The sequence below is a fragment of the Hylobates moloch genome, unplaced genomic scaffold, assembly GCF_009828535.3.
Source record: "Hylobates moloch isolate HMO894 unplaced genomic scaffold, HMol_V3 SCAFFOLD_16, whole genome shotgun sequence".
Lineage (NCBI taxonomy): Eukaryota > Metazoa > Chordata > Mammalia > Primates > Hylobatidae > Hylobates > Hylobates moloch.
In genome coordinates this window covers 68,554,407-68,569,339 of record NW_026652291.1, presented here as the reverse complement: position 1 = coordinate 68,569,339, position 14,933 = coordinate 68,554,407, and the positions used below count along the sequence as shown (strand labels likewise).

The 14,933-nt window shown below is 39.0% G+C and overlaps 1 protein-coding gene and 1 non-coding gene across 5 annotated transcripts in view; one reads left to right on the top strand and one right to left on the bottom strand.

Annotated features, from left to right (window-relative positions):
• NUBPL (NUBP iron-sulfur cluster assembly factor, mitochondrial) overlaps positions 1–14,933 on the bottom strand; it is a 322,052-nt gene that overhangs the window by 221,553 nt on the left and 85,566 nt on the right. The window lies entirely within an intron of this gene.
• On the top strand, positions 11,882–11,988 carry LOC116456519 (U6 spliceosomal RNA). The gene has a single exon (XR_004244730.1). It is a non-coding gene; the product is annotated as a U6 spliceosomal RNA (small nuclear RNA).

The following is a 14,933-nucleotide window of genomic DNA, read 5'->3' as shown; positions in this document are numbered from 1 at the left end:
TATGGTTTGGCTCTGTGTCCCCGCCCAAATCTCATCTTGTAGCTCCCATAATTCCCATGTGTTGTGGGAGAGACCCAGTGGGAGATAACTGAATCATGAGGGTGGGTCTTTCCCATGCTGTTCTCAAGATAGTGAATAAGTCTCACAAGATCTGATGGTTTTAAAATTGGGAGTTTCCCTGCACAAGCTCTCTGTCTGTGGCCATCCATGTAAGAGGTGACTTGCTCCTCCTTGCCTTCTGCCATGATTGTGAGGCCTCCCGAGGCATGTGGATCTGTAAGTTTCTTCCCAGTCTCAGGTACGTCTTTATCAGCAGTGTGAAAACAGACTAATACACACATTAAGAGGCAAAATGGTGGATTATGACCTTACTAGGGCACTCCACCAGAAAAGGAAAGAAAGCCTCAGATGGGCATGTGTACAATTTTCCAAACACACTGTGTGTGCTCAATTCCCAAGGGTAAGAAGGGCACTGTGCATGCAGGCAGCCCACCCTAAGGGAAGAATCACGAGAAAGGGGCACAAGATGCCAGTTTATAAAGTCTTAGGATCATGGTTAAACAGGGCACTTATTCTTCAAGTTGCTCACTTGGATCTCTTCCGAAGCACTTTCCTTTCTTTCCTCCTGCTCTAAAGCTTTTTAATAAACTTCTCCTTCTGCAAAAAGAATATAAGAATATAAGTATTGGGGTAGAAGCTGCCCTAGCAAATAAGGAATACGCCAAATCTTACCCTAAATCTCTACTAGACAGTGAGTCAAAAAACAAGCTCTACTTAAGACTTCATTAAAAGCATTGTCTGCAGGGAATCACAGTTTTTAGTTAAAGATATTAACAAGAATTTATGTAATACAAAATTGGGCACCAGAAGCACCAAACAAAAATTGGGGAAGAAAAGGAAGAAATATTTAGGTTTAGGAGAAAAGAAGTCCTAAACAGCATAAAGATGAAAAACTTTTCTTTTTAATGACCAGAGAGGCTTATATTTGGGCACTTGCCAAGAGTGACAGGAATGTGGGGTATAATAGAATTAGTAGACCTCAAAGTATTTTTTAAAAAACCATCCTAGTAGCCTCTCTGGCTGGAGAATATTATAGTCAAAATCAATTGTACTTTCAAGGAATTCTGAGTTTTAATTACTAGAAAATTTCAGTAGCAATATGTCATACCTACTAGGTTAATATCCAAATTCAGCTTTATACACACATTCATTTTGGAAACCAGTATTATTCACATTATTTCTGTAAAGAATTTAACCTTGCCCCAAAAGGCCCCAAGATAATTTGTCTTTGACCTCAGCTTCTAGGATGTAATCTCTAAGGTCTCTGCTCATGGGCCTTGAGCTAGCCATGTAGTAATAATGGGATTTAGAATGGGGGCTTTGGGTCATGCCTGGAGGGACAGGAGACAAAAGAATGAGATCAGCCATATGGAAAATCAATCATGCCCCTATCACAGAGCCCCAATAAAAACTCTGAATATCAAGGCTCACATGAGCTTCCCTGGTTGGCAGTGCTACACCCGTATTGTCATACATCAGTGCTAGGAGACTAACAGACTGATTCTGAGGGGAAAAGACAACAGAAGCTCTGCATTTGATAACTCCCCAGACTTCACGTTATGCACTTCTTCCCTTGGCTGATTTTAATATGTACTCTTTTCCTGTAATAAACTGTAAGTGTGAGTATGACATCTTTCAGTGAGTTCTTTGAGTCCTTCTAACAAATTATTGAACCTAAGGGTGATCTTGGGAACCCCTACACTTGCAGTCAATGTCAAAAGTGAGGGCAGTCTCATGGGGACTATGCTCTTTAACACCATTATTTGACCTAAACTCTTCACATATTGCAGAGGGTTCTCTCTAAATCTATTTGTTCACAGGGAATAAAAATGATTTGAAAAGAATCGAATACTTGACATTAGGTGAAACTATTGTGTCTGGAATTGGTGGGTTCTTGGTCTCACTGACTTCAAGAATGAAGCTGCGGACCCTTGCGGTGAGTGTTACAGTTCTTAAAGATGGTGTGTCTGGAGTTTCTTCTTACTGGTGGGTTCGTGGTCTCGCTGACTTCAGGAGTGAAGCTGCAGACCTTCACGGTGAGCGTTACAGCTCTTAAAGGCGGCACATCTGGAGTTGTTCATTCCTTCCAATGGGTTCATGGTCTCGCTGGCTTCAGGAGTGAAGCTGCAGACCTTCGCAGTGAGTGTTACAGCTCATAAAGGTGGCGCAGACCCAACGAGTGAGCAGCAGCAAGATTTATTGCAAAGAACGAAAGAACAAAGCTTCCACATGTGGAAGGGGACCCAAGTGGGTTGCCACTGCTGGCTCAGGCAGCCTGCTTTTATTCCCTTATCTGACCCCTCCCATATCCTGCTGATTGGTCCATTTTACAGACATTTGACAGGGTGCTGATTGGTGCGTTTACAATCCCTGAGCTAGACACAGAGTGCTGATTGGTGCATTTACAATCCTCTAGCTAGACATAAAAGTTCTCCAAGTCCCCACTAGATGAGCTAGACACAGAGCACTGACTGGTGCATTTACAAACCTTTAGCTAGACACAGAGTGCTGATTGGTGCATTTACAATCCTCTAGCTAGACATAAAAGTTCTCCAAGTCCCCTCCAGATTAGCTAGATACAGAGTGCCGATTGGTGCAACCACAAACCCCGAGCTAGACACAGAGTGCTGACTGGTGCACACACAATCCTCCAGCTAGACATAAAAGTTCTCCAAGTCCTCACCCGGCTCAGGAGCCCAGCTGGCTTGGTCTAGTGGATCCTGTGCTGGGGCCGTGGGTGGAGCTGCCCGCCAGTCCCACACTGCGCACCCGCACTCCTCAGCCCTTGGGCGGTCGATGGGACCAGGAGCCCTGGAGCAGGGGGCAGCGCCCGTCGGGGAGGCTCGTGCCGTGCGGGAGCCCACGGTGGCGGTGGGGAGGGGGCTCAGGCATGGCAGGCTGCAGGTCCTGAGCCCTGCCCCACGGAGGGGCAGCTGAAGCCCGGCGAGAATTCAACTGTGGCGCAGCAGGCCGGCAGTGCTGGGGGACCCAGCGCACCCTCCACAGCTGCTGGCCCGGGTGCTAAGCCCCTCACTGCCCGGGGCCAGTGGCGCTGGCTGGCCACTCCGAGTGCAGGGCCTGCCAAGCCTGTGCCCACCCGGAACTCACACTGGCCTGCGAGGGCCACACGCAACCTCGGTTCCCACCCACACTTCTCCCTCTGCACCTCCCTGCAAGCAGAGGGAGCCGGATCCAGCCTTGGCCAGCCCAGAGAGGGGCTCCCACAGTGCAGCAGTGGGCTGAAGGGCTCCTCAAGCGTGGCCAGAGTGGGCGCTGAGGCCGAGAAGGCGCCGAGAGCGAGCAAGGGCTGCCAGCACACTGTCACCTCTCACTATTACTGAATAGTAACTAGTCTACTGAACTACTAATGGCCATCTGCTTCCACAAATCCCTCTTAACAGTGTAGAAGTATCAACAATTAACCACTAAGAAAAGCACTGTTGGGTTTTAATCTGGATAATATAGACATTTACTGTGTCACTGGACAGAAACGTATTTCCCTTTACTGAATAATAGCTTGTTCCGGGTAACTGGGAAATGCCATTGTACCTCAGTGAAATGTAATTAAGCCCAAATAATGAATACTGTATAACAATTTTAATTCAATTTTTAAGCTTTATCTTATTTTAATTGACAAAGAATAACTGCACAGTATATTTATGTGGTGCAATGTGATGTTTGGATACATGCTGACATTGCAGAATGATGAAATCAAGCAACTAACATATTCATCACCTCACATACTTAACATTTTAAATTTTTTTATGGCAAGAACATTTAAAATCTAATCCTACAGTTACTATACTTAATAAATGAATTCTATTATTGCAGTTATTGACATCACAACATAGAAGAGTATCAAACTTCTCATTGCCAAACACTACTAAAAAGACTTTATAACAGGTCTCCATATAAACTTCAACAAAATATATTTCAGAGTGAAGATATTTACAGATACATTCACTCAGAAATGTCTTATAAAATACAACGTATAAAATACAAAACTTGTAGCTGAATGAGAACTTGGGAAACAAAGGAATACTCTTAATATTCTGTCAATTAGCATTTCAGGGATGACATTAAAAAGAGTGTTTTCAATCTTTCAAGCAAAAACTTAAAACTTTTAAAACTTCAGTTGTACAGTGTTAAAAGCTGAGCCAAGAAAATCAGAGAGATTACAAGTAGGACCCTGCCCAAGTTATTTAACCTCATTGTGCCTCAGTTTCATCACTGGTAAAAATAATAATAATAGTAATAGTACATTATACAGAATTGTGTGATTTAAATGTGAATGCAGATAAACAGTATAAGGCTTAGCAGATAGTAAATACCTAATAATAGGTAGCTATTTTTAGTAAAATATCATTGTCTAGGGATAATATATCAATTCAACCTATTTAATTTGATGCTTTCTGCATTCAGGTAATACACCACATTTAGATGCTACCAAAATAAACTAACTATAAAAGTCTAATATATTTGTTTCTACAGACATATAGGCTTACCCTAAACAAAAAATATTTTTAAAAGATATTTAAGTCATTATGGGCCGGGCACAGTGGCTCATGCCTGTAATCCCAGCACTTTGGGAGGCCGAGGCGTTCAAGACCAGCCTGACCAACATGGCAAAATGCCATCTCTACTAAAAATACAAAAATTAGCCAGGCATGGTGGTGCATGCCTGTAGTCTCAGCTACTCGGGAGGCTGAGGCAGGAGAATTGCTTGAACCCAGGAGGCGGAGCTTGCAGTGAGCCCAGATTGCGCCACTGCACTCCAGCCTGGGCAACAGAGCGAGACTCTGTCTGAAAAAAAGAAAGTCTACCTCATGTTTAAAGGTTTTTTGTTTTGTTTTCTTTAATTTTGTCTTAGATGCCTAAAAGGCTACCACCCTGTCCAACTGAATTAATTAATGTTCCTCATTCCTTAATGTTTAAAGTATTTTTAAAATATGAGGCCTGCTAGAGTACCTGATGATGCAAAAATCATAAAAAGAAATTAATAAGGTCACATGCCCCAAACTGACAATAACAATATTCAGTGACTTCACCTGTAGTGAATGCATAGTCTATGAACCTTTTCCATGCAAGGTAATAAATTTCTTTGGTATATTTAGATATGCCTAACTTAATTATCTTAAGAACATCATTTAATATTTTCTCTCTCTGACACTTAGGCATAACTTAATATATCATACCATAAATTTGGATGAGGTGGATGAGGATAGTAACTTATATTAGTTTCATAATGTCAAAGGAAGAAAAATGGATCATTTCCTTAGAAACTATTTACACTATGAATGACTACAAAGAAGGTCATCTGAAGTATTTTTCTCATGCCTCCATATATCTTAAGAGGCTGAATATATCCAGATCTATTACTACCATCAAATTAGAAGGATTTAGATCTGATTCAGTTAATTATGGATGCCTTACAACTACTAATATTTAAATACTAAATTGCTTCACAATTCACCTTAAAGTGAACTATTTTAAGAGCCTTTAAAATCATTGGGTATAATAATAATTTCTGATATAGAATACTGTTTGAAATCAAATGGGTTATAGATTTTAAAATATGTTTTCATTATACTGACTTTATATCAAAATGGCACTTGTAATAAAAACTTACAATATTTATTTCCACAATACATTGGCCATTACCTAAGAAACCTCTACTGCTGCAAATATTAAGCAGGGAAAAAAAAAAGAAGGTGGTCATTAATTAGTCTGTTAAACACTGAGAAAATACACCTATTACAGCTTCTTGTATAATCACTTGCCATTTAAGAAACTATGTATCAAACTCCTTTGGCTCTTCCCATGAGAGGTACTTAGGAGGCTCAATTTTTTTTTTCATTTTATACAGGATTAAGCAGAGCTTAGCCCAACTCAGAATCAAAATTCTTTAGGAAACCAAAAGCTGAGAATATTCCTTATTCAAAAGTGAAATTCCATTGTCAGGGAAATCACTAATACCAACTATCAAGGGAAAATGTCTCATTTCTATTGCAGGATCAGCTAAAGTGAAACTGCTTCTTTAGTTGCTAGGAAACAACCAACTCATTATATGCCATTATCAGAAGCCTAGAGAAGAAAACTGGCATCTGCTTCACATTTGGGGATACTGAAGATTGAACTAAAAGCACTAAAACTGCTGCCAAAATCCCTGGTCTCCAGGGTTTACACTATGACCACAGCAGGTGCTGACATCACCCTAGCCTTTGAAGTTTTTCTTTCTGTGGCTCTTTTTCTAATAACTAAAATTGGTTTTTTCAATATCACATATTTTAAAACACAAAGATTCTAAGAAAAGACTTTTCTCATTTGCATTAAACTAATTATATCTATGTTCAGGAGCACAATTCAGGAGGAAAAAAATACTAATCAGGAATCTTAACAAATACTAGAAAAATTTAAAATTATCAGTTATTCATTGAGTGAAATGTATTAGATGTTTACGCCTATAATTATTAAAGTCAAAACAGAAAATAAAAGGAAATTGTTTCAAATATCAGGAGAATAAAAAGGAATACATACTGATAAATCTAATACTCAAAATAACATCCTAGCATATATCTGCCTATTTTTCCTAATAGATCCTAAAGTTTAACTTTAAAAAATATATATATCCTGACATGCTTTTTTCCCAAGGCATCACAAAATGCATTCATGAACATATACCATATTTATTCATCAATCTTTTCCCTTCCTTCTAGCAGATGAGGTTATGAGGACATATGGTGAAATTATGCAGATTACCGAACAGTGGCCAGTTGATACCAAGAGACTTCATGTATCCTGAAAACTAAGTTATCCTTCAGAAGAAGGTGCAGAGGTTGGTAAAGGCATTGACAAACCATCTTCCTTCATGAAATTACAAGGAACAATTCTGGCAAGACTGCCCCATCCTGGTATAATTCTTCACCCCACCTCCTACTCTAATGTTCGCCTCATTTCCACTACTCACGAGCCTGCCACTCTGGGCTAAATATATTCCCTTAATATTACCTCAAACCCTTATTCTCAAGCAATTCAGCTCCACTGCATCATTATGTTTGCCTTCTCCCAACCTGACTCTTACCCACCTTCCTGTGTTTTTTACAAAACATCACTTCCATCTAGGGTTACCAGATTTAGCAAATAATAGTACAATTGACCCTTGAACAACACAGAGCTTAGAAATACTGATCCCCTCACAGTCAAAAATAGCATATAACTTTTGACTACCAAAAACCTTTACTAATACCCTGCAGTTGATCAGAAGCCTTAACAATGGCATAGTCAGTCATTACCACATATTTTGTGTTATAGTATATTCTGTATTCTTACAATAAAGTAAGCTAGAGAAAAGAAAATGTTATTAAGGAAGAGAAAATATATTTACCATTCATTAAGTGGAAGTGGATCACCAGAAAAGTCTTCATCCTTGTGATCTTCACATTGAGTAGGCTGAGGAAAAGGAGGAAGAGGTGGGACTGGTCTTGCTGTCTTAGGGGTGGCAGTGACAAACTTCTTCGGCTCTTCCCATGAGAAGTACTTAGGGGGCTCAGTATTAGTGTATGGAAATATATCGTAATTTCTGTCTGACTTTTTTTTCTCTAAAGATGTTTCTATATGGTACCAATCCTTCTTCCTCTTGTTTGCTTTAGTTTCAGTGCCCACATCATAGAAGTGTCCATGTCATAAAAGCCAAAAGCAGTCTTGAATAATCAAAACCCTTATGTCATGTTGTCTTATGTCAATTTGTTTTCTGGCACAGTTTCTTCTACTCATTCTTCCTCATCATCTGGCACTGGTTCAGAAGCACTCATCTCCAACAAGTTGTCTCCTGTTAATTCCTCTGGTGTGGTGTCTACAAGGTCTTGAATTTCTCTGAGGTTCATATCTTGAAACCCCTCATCCCTCATCTTTTATGCCATCTCCACAATCTCTTTCATGATTTTCCTGATTGACTCTGTCATAAATTCTGTGAAGTCATGAACAACATTTGGACACAGTTTTTCTCCAGCAGGAATTTCTTTTGGGCTTGATAGCTTTAACAGCTTTTTCATGATTTTTTTCTCTACCAGGGTTCTCTTCCATAGCACTGACAATCCTTTCCATAGAGTATCCTGCATAATGAGCCTTAAAGGTCCTCACAACTCCCTGATCTAGAGGATACATTAAAGATGTTGTGTTTGAGGGCAAGACCACTTCAGCACCTTTCATGTTGAACTCATATGGTTCTGGGTGGCCAGGGGCATTGTCCAATATCGAAAGAATTTTGAAAGGCAGTCCCTTATTTGTAAGGTACTTCCTGACTTCAAGGAAAACACATCAGTGGACCCAATCCAGAAAAGGGGTTATCACTAAATTTTATTGTTGTCCACCCAAAGACTGGCAGCTGGTGTTTATCTTTTCCCTTTGAGGCTCAGAGGTTAGCAGCTTTATAGATAAGGGCAGCCCTGATCATAAACCTAACTGCACTGGCACAAAATAATAGGGTTAGCCTATCCCTTCCTGTCTTAAATCCTGGTGCTCACTTCTCTTTCTAATAAATGTCCTCTGTGGCATTTTTTTTTTCCAGAATGAGTCAATTCCACCTGCATTAAAAACCTGTTCAAAGCATGGCACTGGTACAAAAATAGACACACAGACCAATGAAACAGAATAGAGAGCCCAGAAATAAGGCCACACACCTACAACTATCTGATCTTTAACAATGCTGACAAAAAAAAAAATGGGGAAAGGACTTCCTATTCAATAAGTGGTGCTGGGGTAACTGGCTAGCCATATGCAGAAGATTCAGACTGGACCCCTTCCTTATATGATATGTAAAAATCAACTCAAGATGGATTAAAGACTTAAATGTGAAACCCAAAACTATCAAAACCCTGGAAGATAACCTAGGCAATACCATCCTAGACATAGGAATGGCAAAGATTTCATGACGAAGATGTCAACAGCAATCGCAACAAACGCAAAAATTGACAGGTGGATCTAATTAAACTTAAAAGCTTCTGCACAGCAAAAGAAACTATCAACAGAGTAGACAGACAACCTACAGAATGAGAGAAAATATTCACAAACTATGCATCTGACAAAGGTCTAATATCCAGCATCTGTAAGGAACTTAAACAAATTTACAACCAAAAAAAACTCCATTAAAAAGTGGGGAAAGGACATGAACAGACACTTATCAAAAGAAGACATATGTGTAGCCAACAAGCATATGAATAAAAGCTCAACATCACTGATCATTAGAGAAATGCAAATCAAAACCACAATGAGACAGTATCTCACACCAGTCAGAATGGCTATTATTAAAATGTCAAAAAATAACTGATGCTGGCAAGGTTGGGGAGAAAAGGGAACACTTATTATACACTGTTGACGGGAGTGTAAATTAGCTCAACCATTGTGGAAAGCAGTGTGGTGATTCTTCAAAGAGCTAAATAAAACTACCATTCAACCCAACAATCCCATTACTGGGTATATACCCTAAGGAGTATAAATCATTCTACCATAAAGACACACGCACATGTATGTTCCCTGCAGCACTACTCACAATAGCAAAGGCACAGAATCAACCTAAATGCCTATCAATGGTAGACTGAATAAAGAAAAGATGGTACATATACACCATGGAATACAATGCAGCCATTAAAAAAATGAGATCAGGTCTCTTGCAGGAACATGGATGGAGCTGTAGGCCACTATCCTTAGCAACCTAATGCCGGAACAGAAAACCAAATACCACGTTTTCACTTATAAGTAGGAGCTAAATGATGAGAACACATGGACACAAAGAGGGGAACAACAGACACTGGGGCCTACTTGAGGGTGGAGGGCGGGAGGAGGGAGAGGAAAAGAAAAATAATTATTGAGTACTAGACTTAGTACCTGGGTGATGAAATAATCTGTACAACAAATCCTCCTGAAATGAGTTTACCTATATAACAAACCCGTAACTGAACCCCTGAACCTAAAAGTTTAAAAAAAAAAAGACCTGTTTAGGCAGATAGCCTTTCTCCTCAACGATTTTCTTTTTTTTTCTTTGAGATGGAGTCTCACACTGTTGCCCGGGCTGGAGTGCAATGGTGCAATCTAAGCTCACTGCAACCTCCTCGGCCCTCTAGGTTCAAGCGATTCTCCTGCCTCAGCCTCCCGAGTAGCTGGGATTACAGGCACCCACCACCACACCTGGCTAACTTTTTGTATTTTTAGTAGAGACGGGGTTTCACTATGTTGGCCAGGCTGGTCTCAAACTCCTGACTTCATGATCTGCCCACTTCGGCCTGCCAAAGTGCTGGGATTACAGGTGTGAACCACTGCGCCCGGCCCAGTGATTTTCTTAATGATGTCCACAAACTTATCTGCTGCCTCTTGGCTGGCAGAAACTGCCTCTCCTGTTACATTGATTTTTTTTTTTAAGGGAAACCTCTTCCTAAAATTATCAAACCATCCTTTACTGGCATTAAATTCTTCACCTTCAGATTCCTCAGCTATCTTTTGCTTTAAGTTGTTATATAATGACCTCATTTTTTTCTTGAATAATATTAGAGTCTACAGGCATGCTTTACTATAGCAATCCTGCACTCATATATAAGCTGCATTTTCAACACAAAGTAAAAAGGAATTTGGCAAAACGTGCAAGGTTTTCATGTCTGATAACGTAGCTGCAGCAACAACTTCACAAATTTTCTTATCTTTTCTCACAATGGTCCTTAGGTTGGATTCATTTATCTTGAAATGGCAAGCAACTGCAGCTGCAGATTTCATTCTATGGTACATATCAAGCAATTCAACTTTTTTTTTTAATGTCGTGATTTTCCTCTACTTCTTCAGAGCCTTCCAGCATCACTAGTAGCACTTTACATGGTCCTATGGTGTTATTCGAGGTTCATGGTATTATGTTAAACACAATGAAAAATACGTGAAAACTGTAAGATATAACTTTTGACTGTAATAATTGATTGGAGAAATGAACTGCTCACGCAGAGATCATTAGCACACAGCATTTTAAGTGGATACTCACAACACTTGAGTTCACCACAACAGCAACAGGAGGTAGCTAACAAAATTATCACAGCAGTACAGTATGTAGTACAGTGAATTTTATGCAGTTATAACTTAGTACTACATCTGTACATTTGTTTACATTTCTCTTGACTGCTAATGGTACCATGCATAGTCTGTAAATTTTGTATGCATAAGTTTTGATAAATTTTAACTTTTATAATAGATTTGTGTATACTTTAGGTAGTACATGATAAAATACACTAGTATCAACATATATTTTAGGCATTCATGACATATGTAATGTTTTATTAATTTTTTGATATTTCTAAGATACATGGTTCATCTGCAAGTTTTTTCAAGTTGTTCCAAATGTGCAAAAAATTTTCCAACGTGGTTAACTGAAAAAAATCCTCATATAAGTGGACTCACACAGTTCAAACACAGTTATACAGGAAACTCAAAGTCATTTATGCCTGAATATGAGATACACAATGGATTTTTTTTTTGAAACAGGGTATCACTCTGTTGCCCAGGCTGGCATGCAGCAGCATGATCACCGCTCACTTCAATCTCAAATTCCTAGGCTCAACCAGTCCTCCCATCTCAGCCTCCCAAACAGCAAGACTACAGGTACATGCAACCACACCCAGCTGTTTTTTATTTTTTGTAGAGATAGAGTCTTGCGATGTTGCACATGTCGGTCTCAAACTCTTGGCCTCAAGTGATCTTCCTACCTTGGTCTTCCAAAGCACTGGGATTACAGGTGTGAGCCACAGTGCCCAGCCATACTGAATAGTATTTTAGTATGGGCAGATCCCAAGTGCTCACTTCAGCAGCACATATACTAAAACTGAAATGATACAGGGAAAATTAGCATGGCCCCTGCACAAGGATGACACATAAATTTGTGAAGCATTCCATGTTTTTATGAAAAGCAATAGCAAATGCTGGCGAGGATATGGAGAAAAGGCAGATCCCAAATTATTCATTGTGTGTCTGATGCTCAAACTTAACTGGGCATCCTACATATTACCTGGCAACCCTGCTCCCAATGTGTGATACCTTGATCCTTGACATTTTTATTGCTTTACTAGAGACCTGATTTTCCTCACATAACCTCATTTCCAAATTCTTTTATTTTTTAGAAAAGCCTAAGTTTTCTAATATCCTTCCTTCTCTGAACACAACCAATTTATTTATCCATCACTTTTCACACCTTTTCTTCCACCAGCTACTGAATTGCTTCTTCCTCATTCCAGGTGGTTTTCATATTTGATCTCTCCAATTTTACCCCGTCTCCTGATCCCTCTTGACTACCTGTCTTTCTTGAAACCAGGACTTCAGTGTTCCACTCATTAATTCCCTGGATATTTTTCTCCTTTGGACTTTCTGCCATACCAGTTGCTAATCCTAGATCTAACAAAAGGTTTACCCATGTCACCTTGCGGGCTTCAAAGAGTTACTGAAAACAGTCATAAAAACTTGGCAAAAGTAAAAATTTTGATATTCAGCATCCAGTAGGCCTTTGCTGCTACACAGGGGTCCTATCATTCATCTCCTCATCTCTCTTTTTTTTAATTCCTCTGAAAGCAGTTAAAAAGAACCGCCTCTGTATCATTGTATGCCTATGCCCGATTTTAGACCCACCAGCATTACAGTCACCTGGAATAATCTAATTAAAATGTGAATTCCTTGGCCATACCTAGGACCTACTGAATAAAAATCTTCAAGTGGGAGAGTGGAATAGAAAGCCTATAAATTTGAATTTTAAATCAGTTCTCCATGTAATTTTCATGAACACTAAAAACTGTGCATCACTGCTCTATTGAATAAATGCACCATCTTTTCCCGTCTACTGGGAAGAATACCTTTTGTTAACCTCTTTTTAGTGTCAGGTAGGATGGGATTACTTTATCTGCCCTTTTTTTCTATTCCAAACACAAATTTGGAAGAACTTCTTTGTCAAAAATAACTTACCTCTCTGACCTTTAATCCTATTCCCTTTTGCCTTTTCATAATTTTTTAAAACAATCCTCTCATTTTCTATAATTTTCACTGCCTCTTCACTGAATCCTTTTACCTTGTAAAAGGTATGGCTGTCCTCTTTAAGAAAAAAAAAGGCTTTAATTTGATATACCATTCCTCCTTAAGCTACCATCGTATTTTCCTTTCCTTTCCCTCACCCAGCCCCCAAATTCTTGAATGGCCTATTTTAGAATACAATACTCTCTATGTAGGTAGAATACACCTCTACCTACACAGTATTGTTACAAATGTATTCTTAAACCCCTATAATCTTTTTTCACTCCCTGTTCTAGTTAAGGTTTACAAATTTCCACCTAACATCTATTATTCCCTTGCCCTATCTCAATCCTTATTCTCCCTGACCTGTCATTCTTAAAACCCTCCACACCAGTGATTCCCAAACTTGTCCACAGACTGGAATCAGGTGGACAGTTCCAAAAGTGATAATGCCTGGGTCACATGCCCAGGATTTCTAATTTAATTGGTCTGAGGTGTGAGCTGAAATTTGAAAATTGTTTAAAATCCCTAGATGATTCTAATATACAGATATGTTGGAAAATCATTGCTCCAAACCTTTAAGCTTCATGACATTAGTATCCTTAGATTTTTCCTACCTTTTGAACTACTTCTTTTCCTGTTTACTAACTCCTTTTCCTCCCACTAAATCGCACACCTCCAAATATGAATGTTAACCAAAGAGAAGTCCTCAATTCATTACTGTCCCTTACTATAATCAATATTAATTCAAGCCATGACAGAAGAGGTGTCTCAGGGATAATGCTGGTAACAATGTTGATACCTATTATAACATCAACAAATCTAATACACCACTAATTATAAGATGCATCATTATTTTGTGTAGCACTAAATGAAAAAAACACCTAAGATAAATTGGGGTCTAATAGGAGAATCCTACAAAAAGCTAGGATCCCAAAGGACTACATCATCTTAAACCAAAGATAAATAATATATAAATCCATAATTTAGAAAGAGATCTCTCAACTTGGGCCATGGCAGAGGGGAGAAAACACCTCCTCAACAACAGGAACCACCAGTTGGTATACATGCAGCTTTCCAATCTGTATTCATACCACCAGAGTGGTCCCCAAAACTTCTAACAAATAATTAAATTGAAAGTGCCTCAAGTTAAAGCATTCCAGGTGACTGCAGAAACAATACAAAACCTCTCTGAAAGGACCCCACTTCAATACAGGGATAAAGCAATGCTGAAAAGCCATCAGTTGCAAAATGCATCTTAATTCAAGATAAGTTAAAATGTGAAAAAAAAAAGTATATCCAGATAAAATAAAATAATAACAAAACTCATGTACATGACACCAGGTTTCCTAAGCATATGACACATAATTACTCATTTAATCCCCATGATGAGGTAACTACCATCAACCCCATTCACAGATGAGAAAACAAAAGCTCAGAGAAGTTTCTGCCCAAGGTCACACAGCTATTAGATATTGAAAATGGAATAAACTCAGACAGATGTGACTTCAGAGTCCGTGCCCTTAGCTATTGAGCTATGGATGTAATTCTGGAAAGCATCAATATTTAAGGGATAGGCAAGAAAAATGACCCAAAGATAACAAGGAAATTATGAAAACTGCCAGAGAAAAAACCATCTCACTCACAGAACAACTAAAGAAACTACTACTATGGTAGTAGCAGTTGAAGGCCAGAGGACAGTGGAACATCATTTAAGACTTGAATTTAAAATGTCAACTCAAAATTCTATATGCAGTGAAAATAAGGAGGGAAAAATAAAGACATTTCCAATAAATAAAAGTTGAGAAAATTCATCACCAGCAGACCCACACCATAAAAAAAAAAATAAA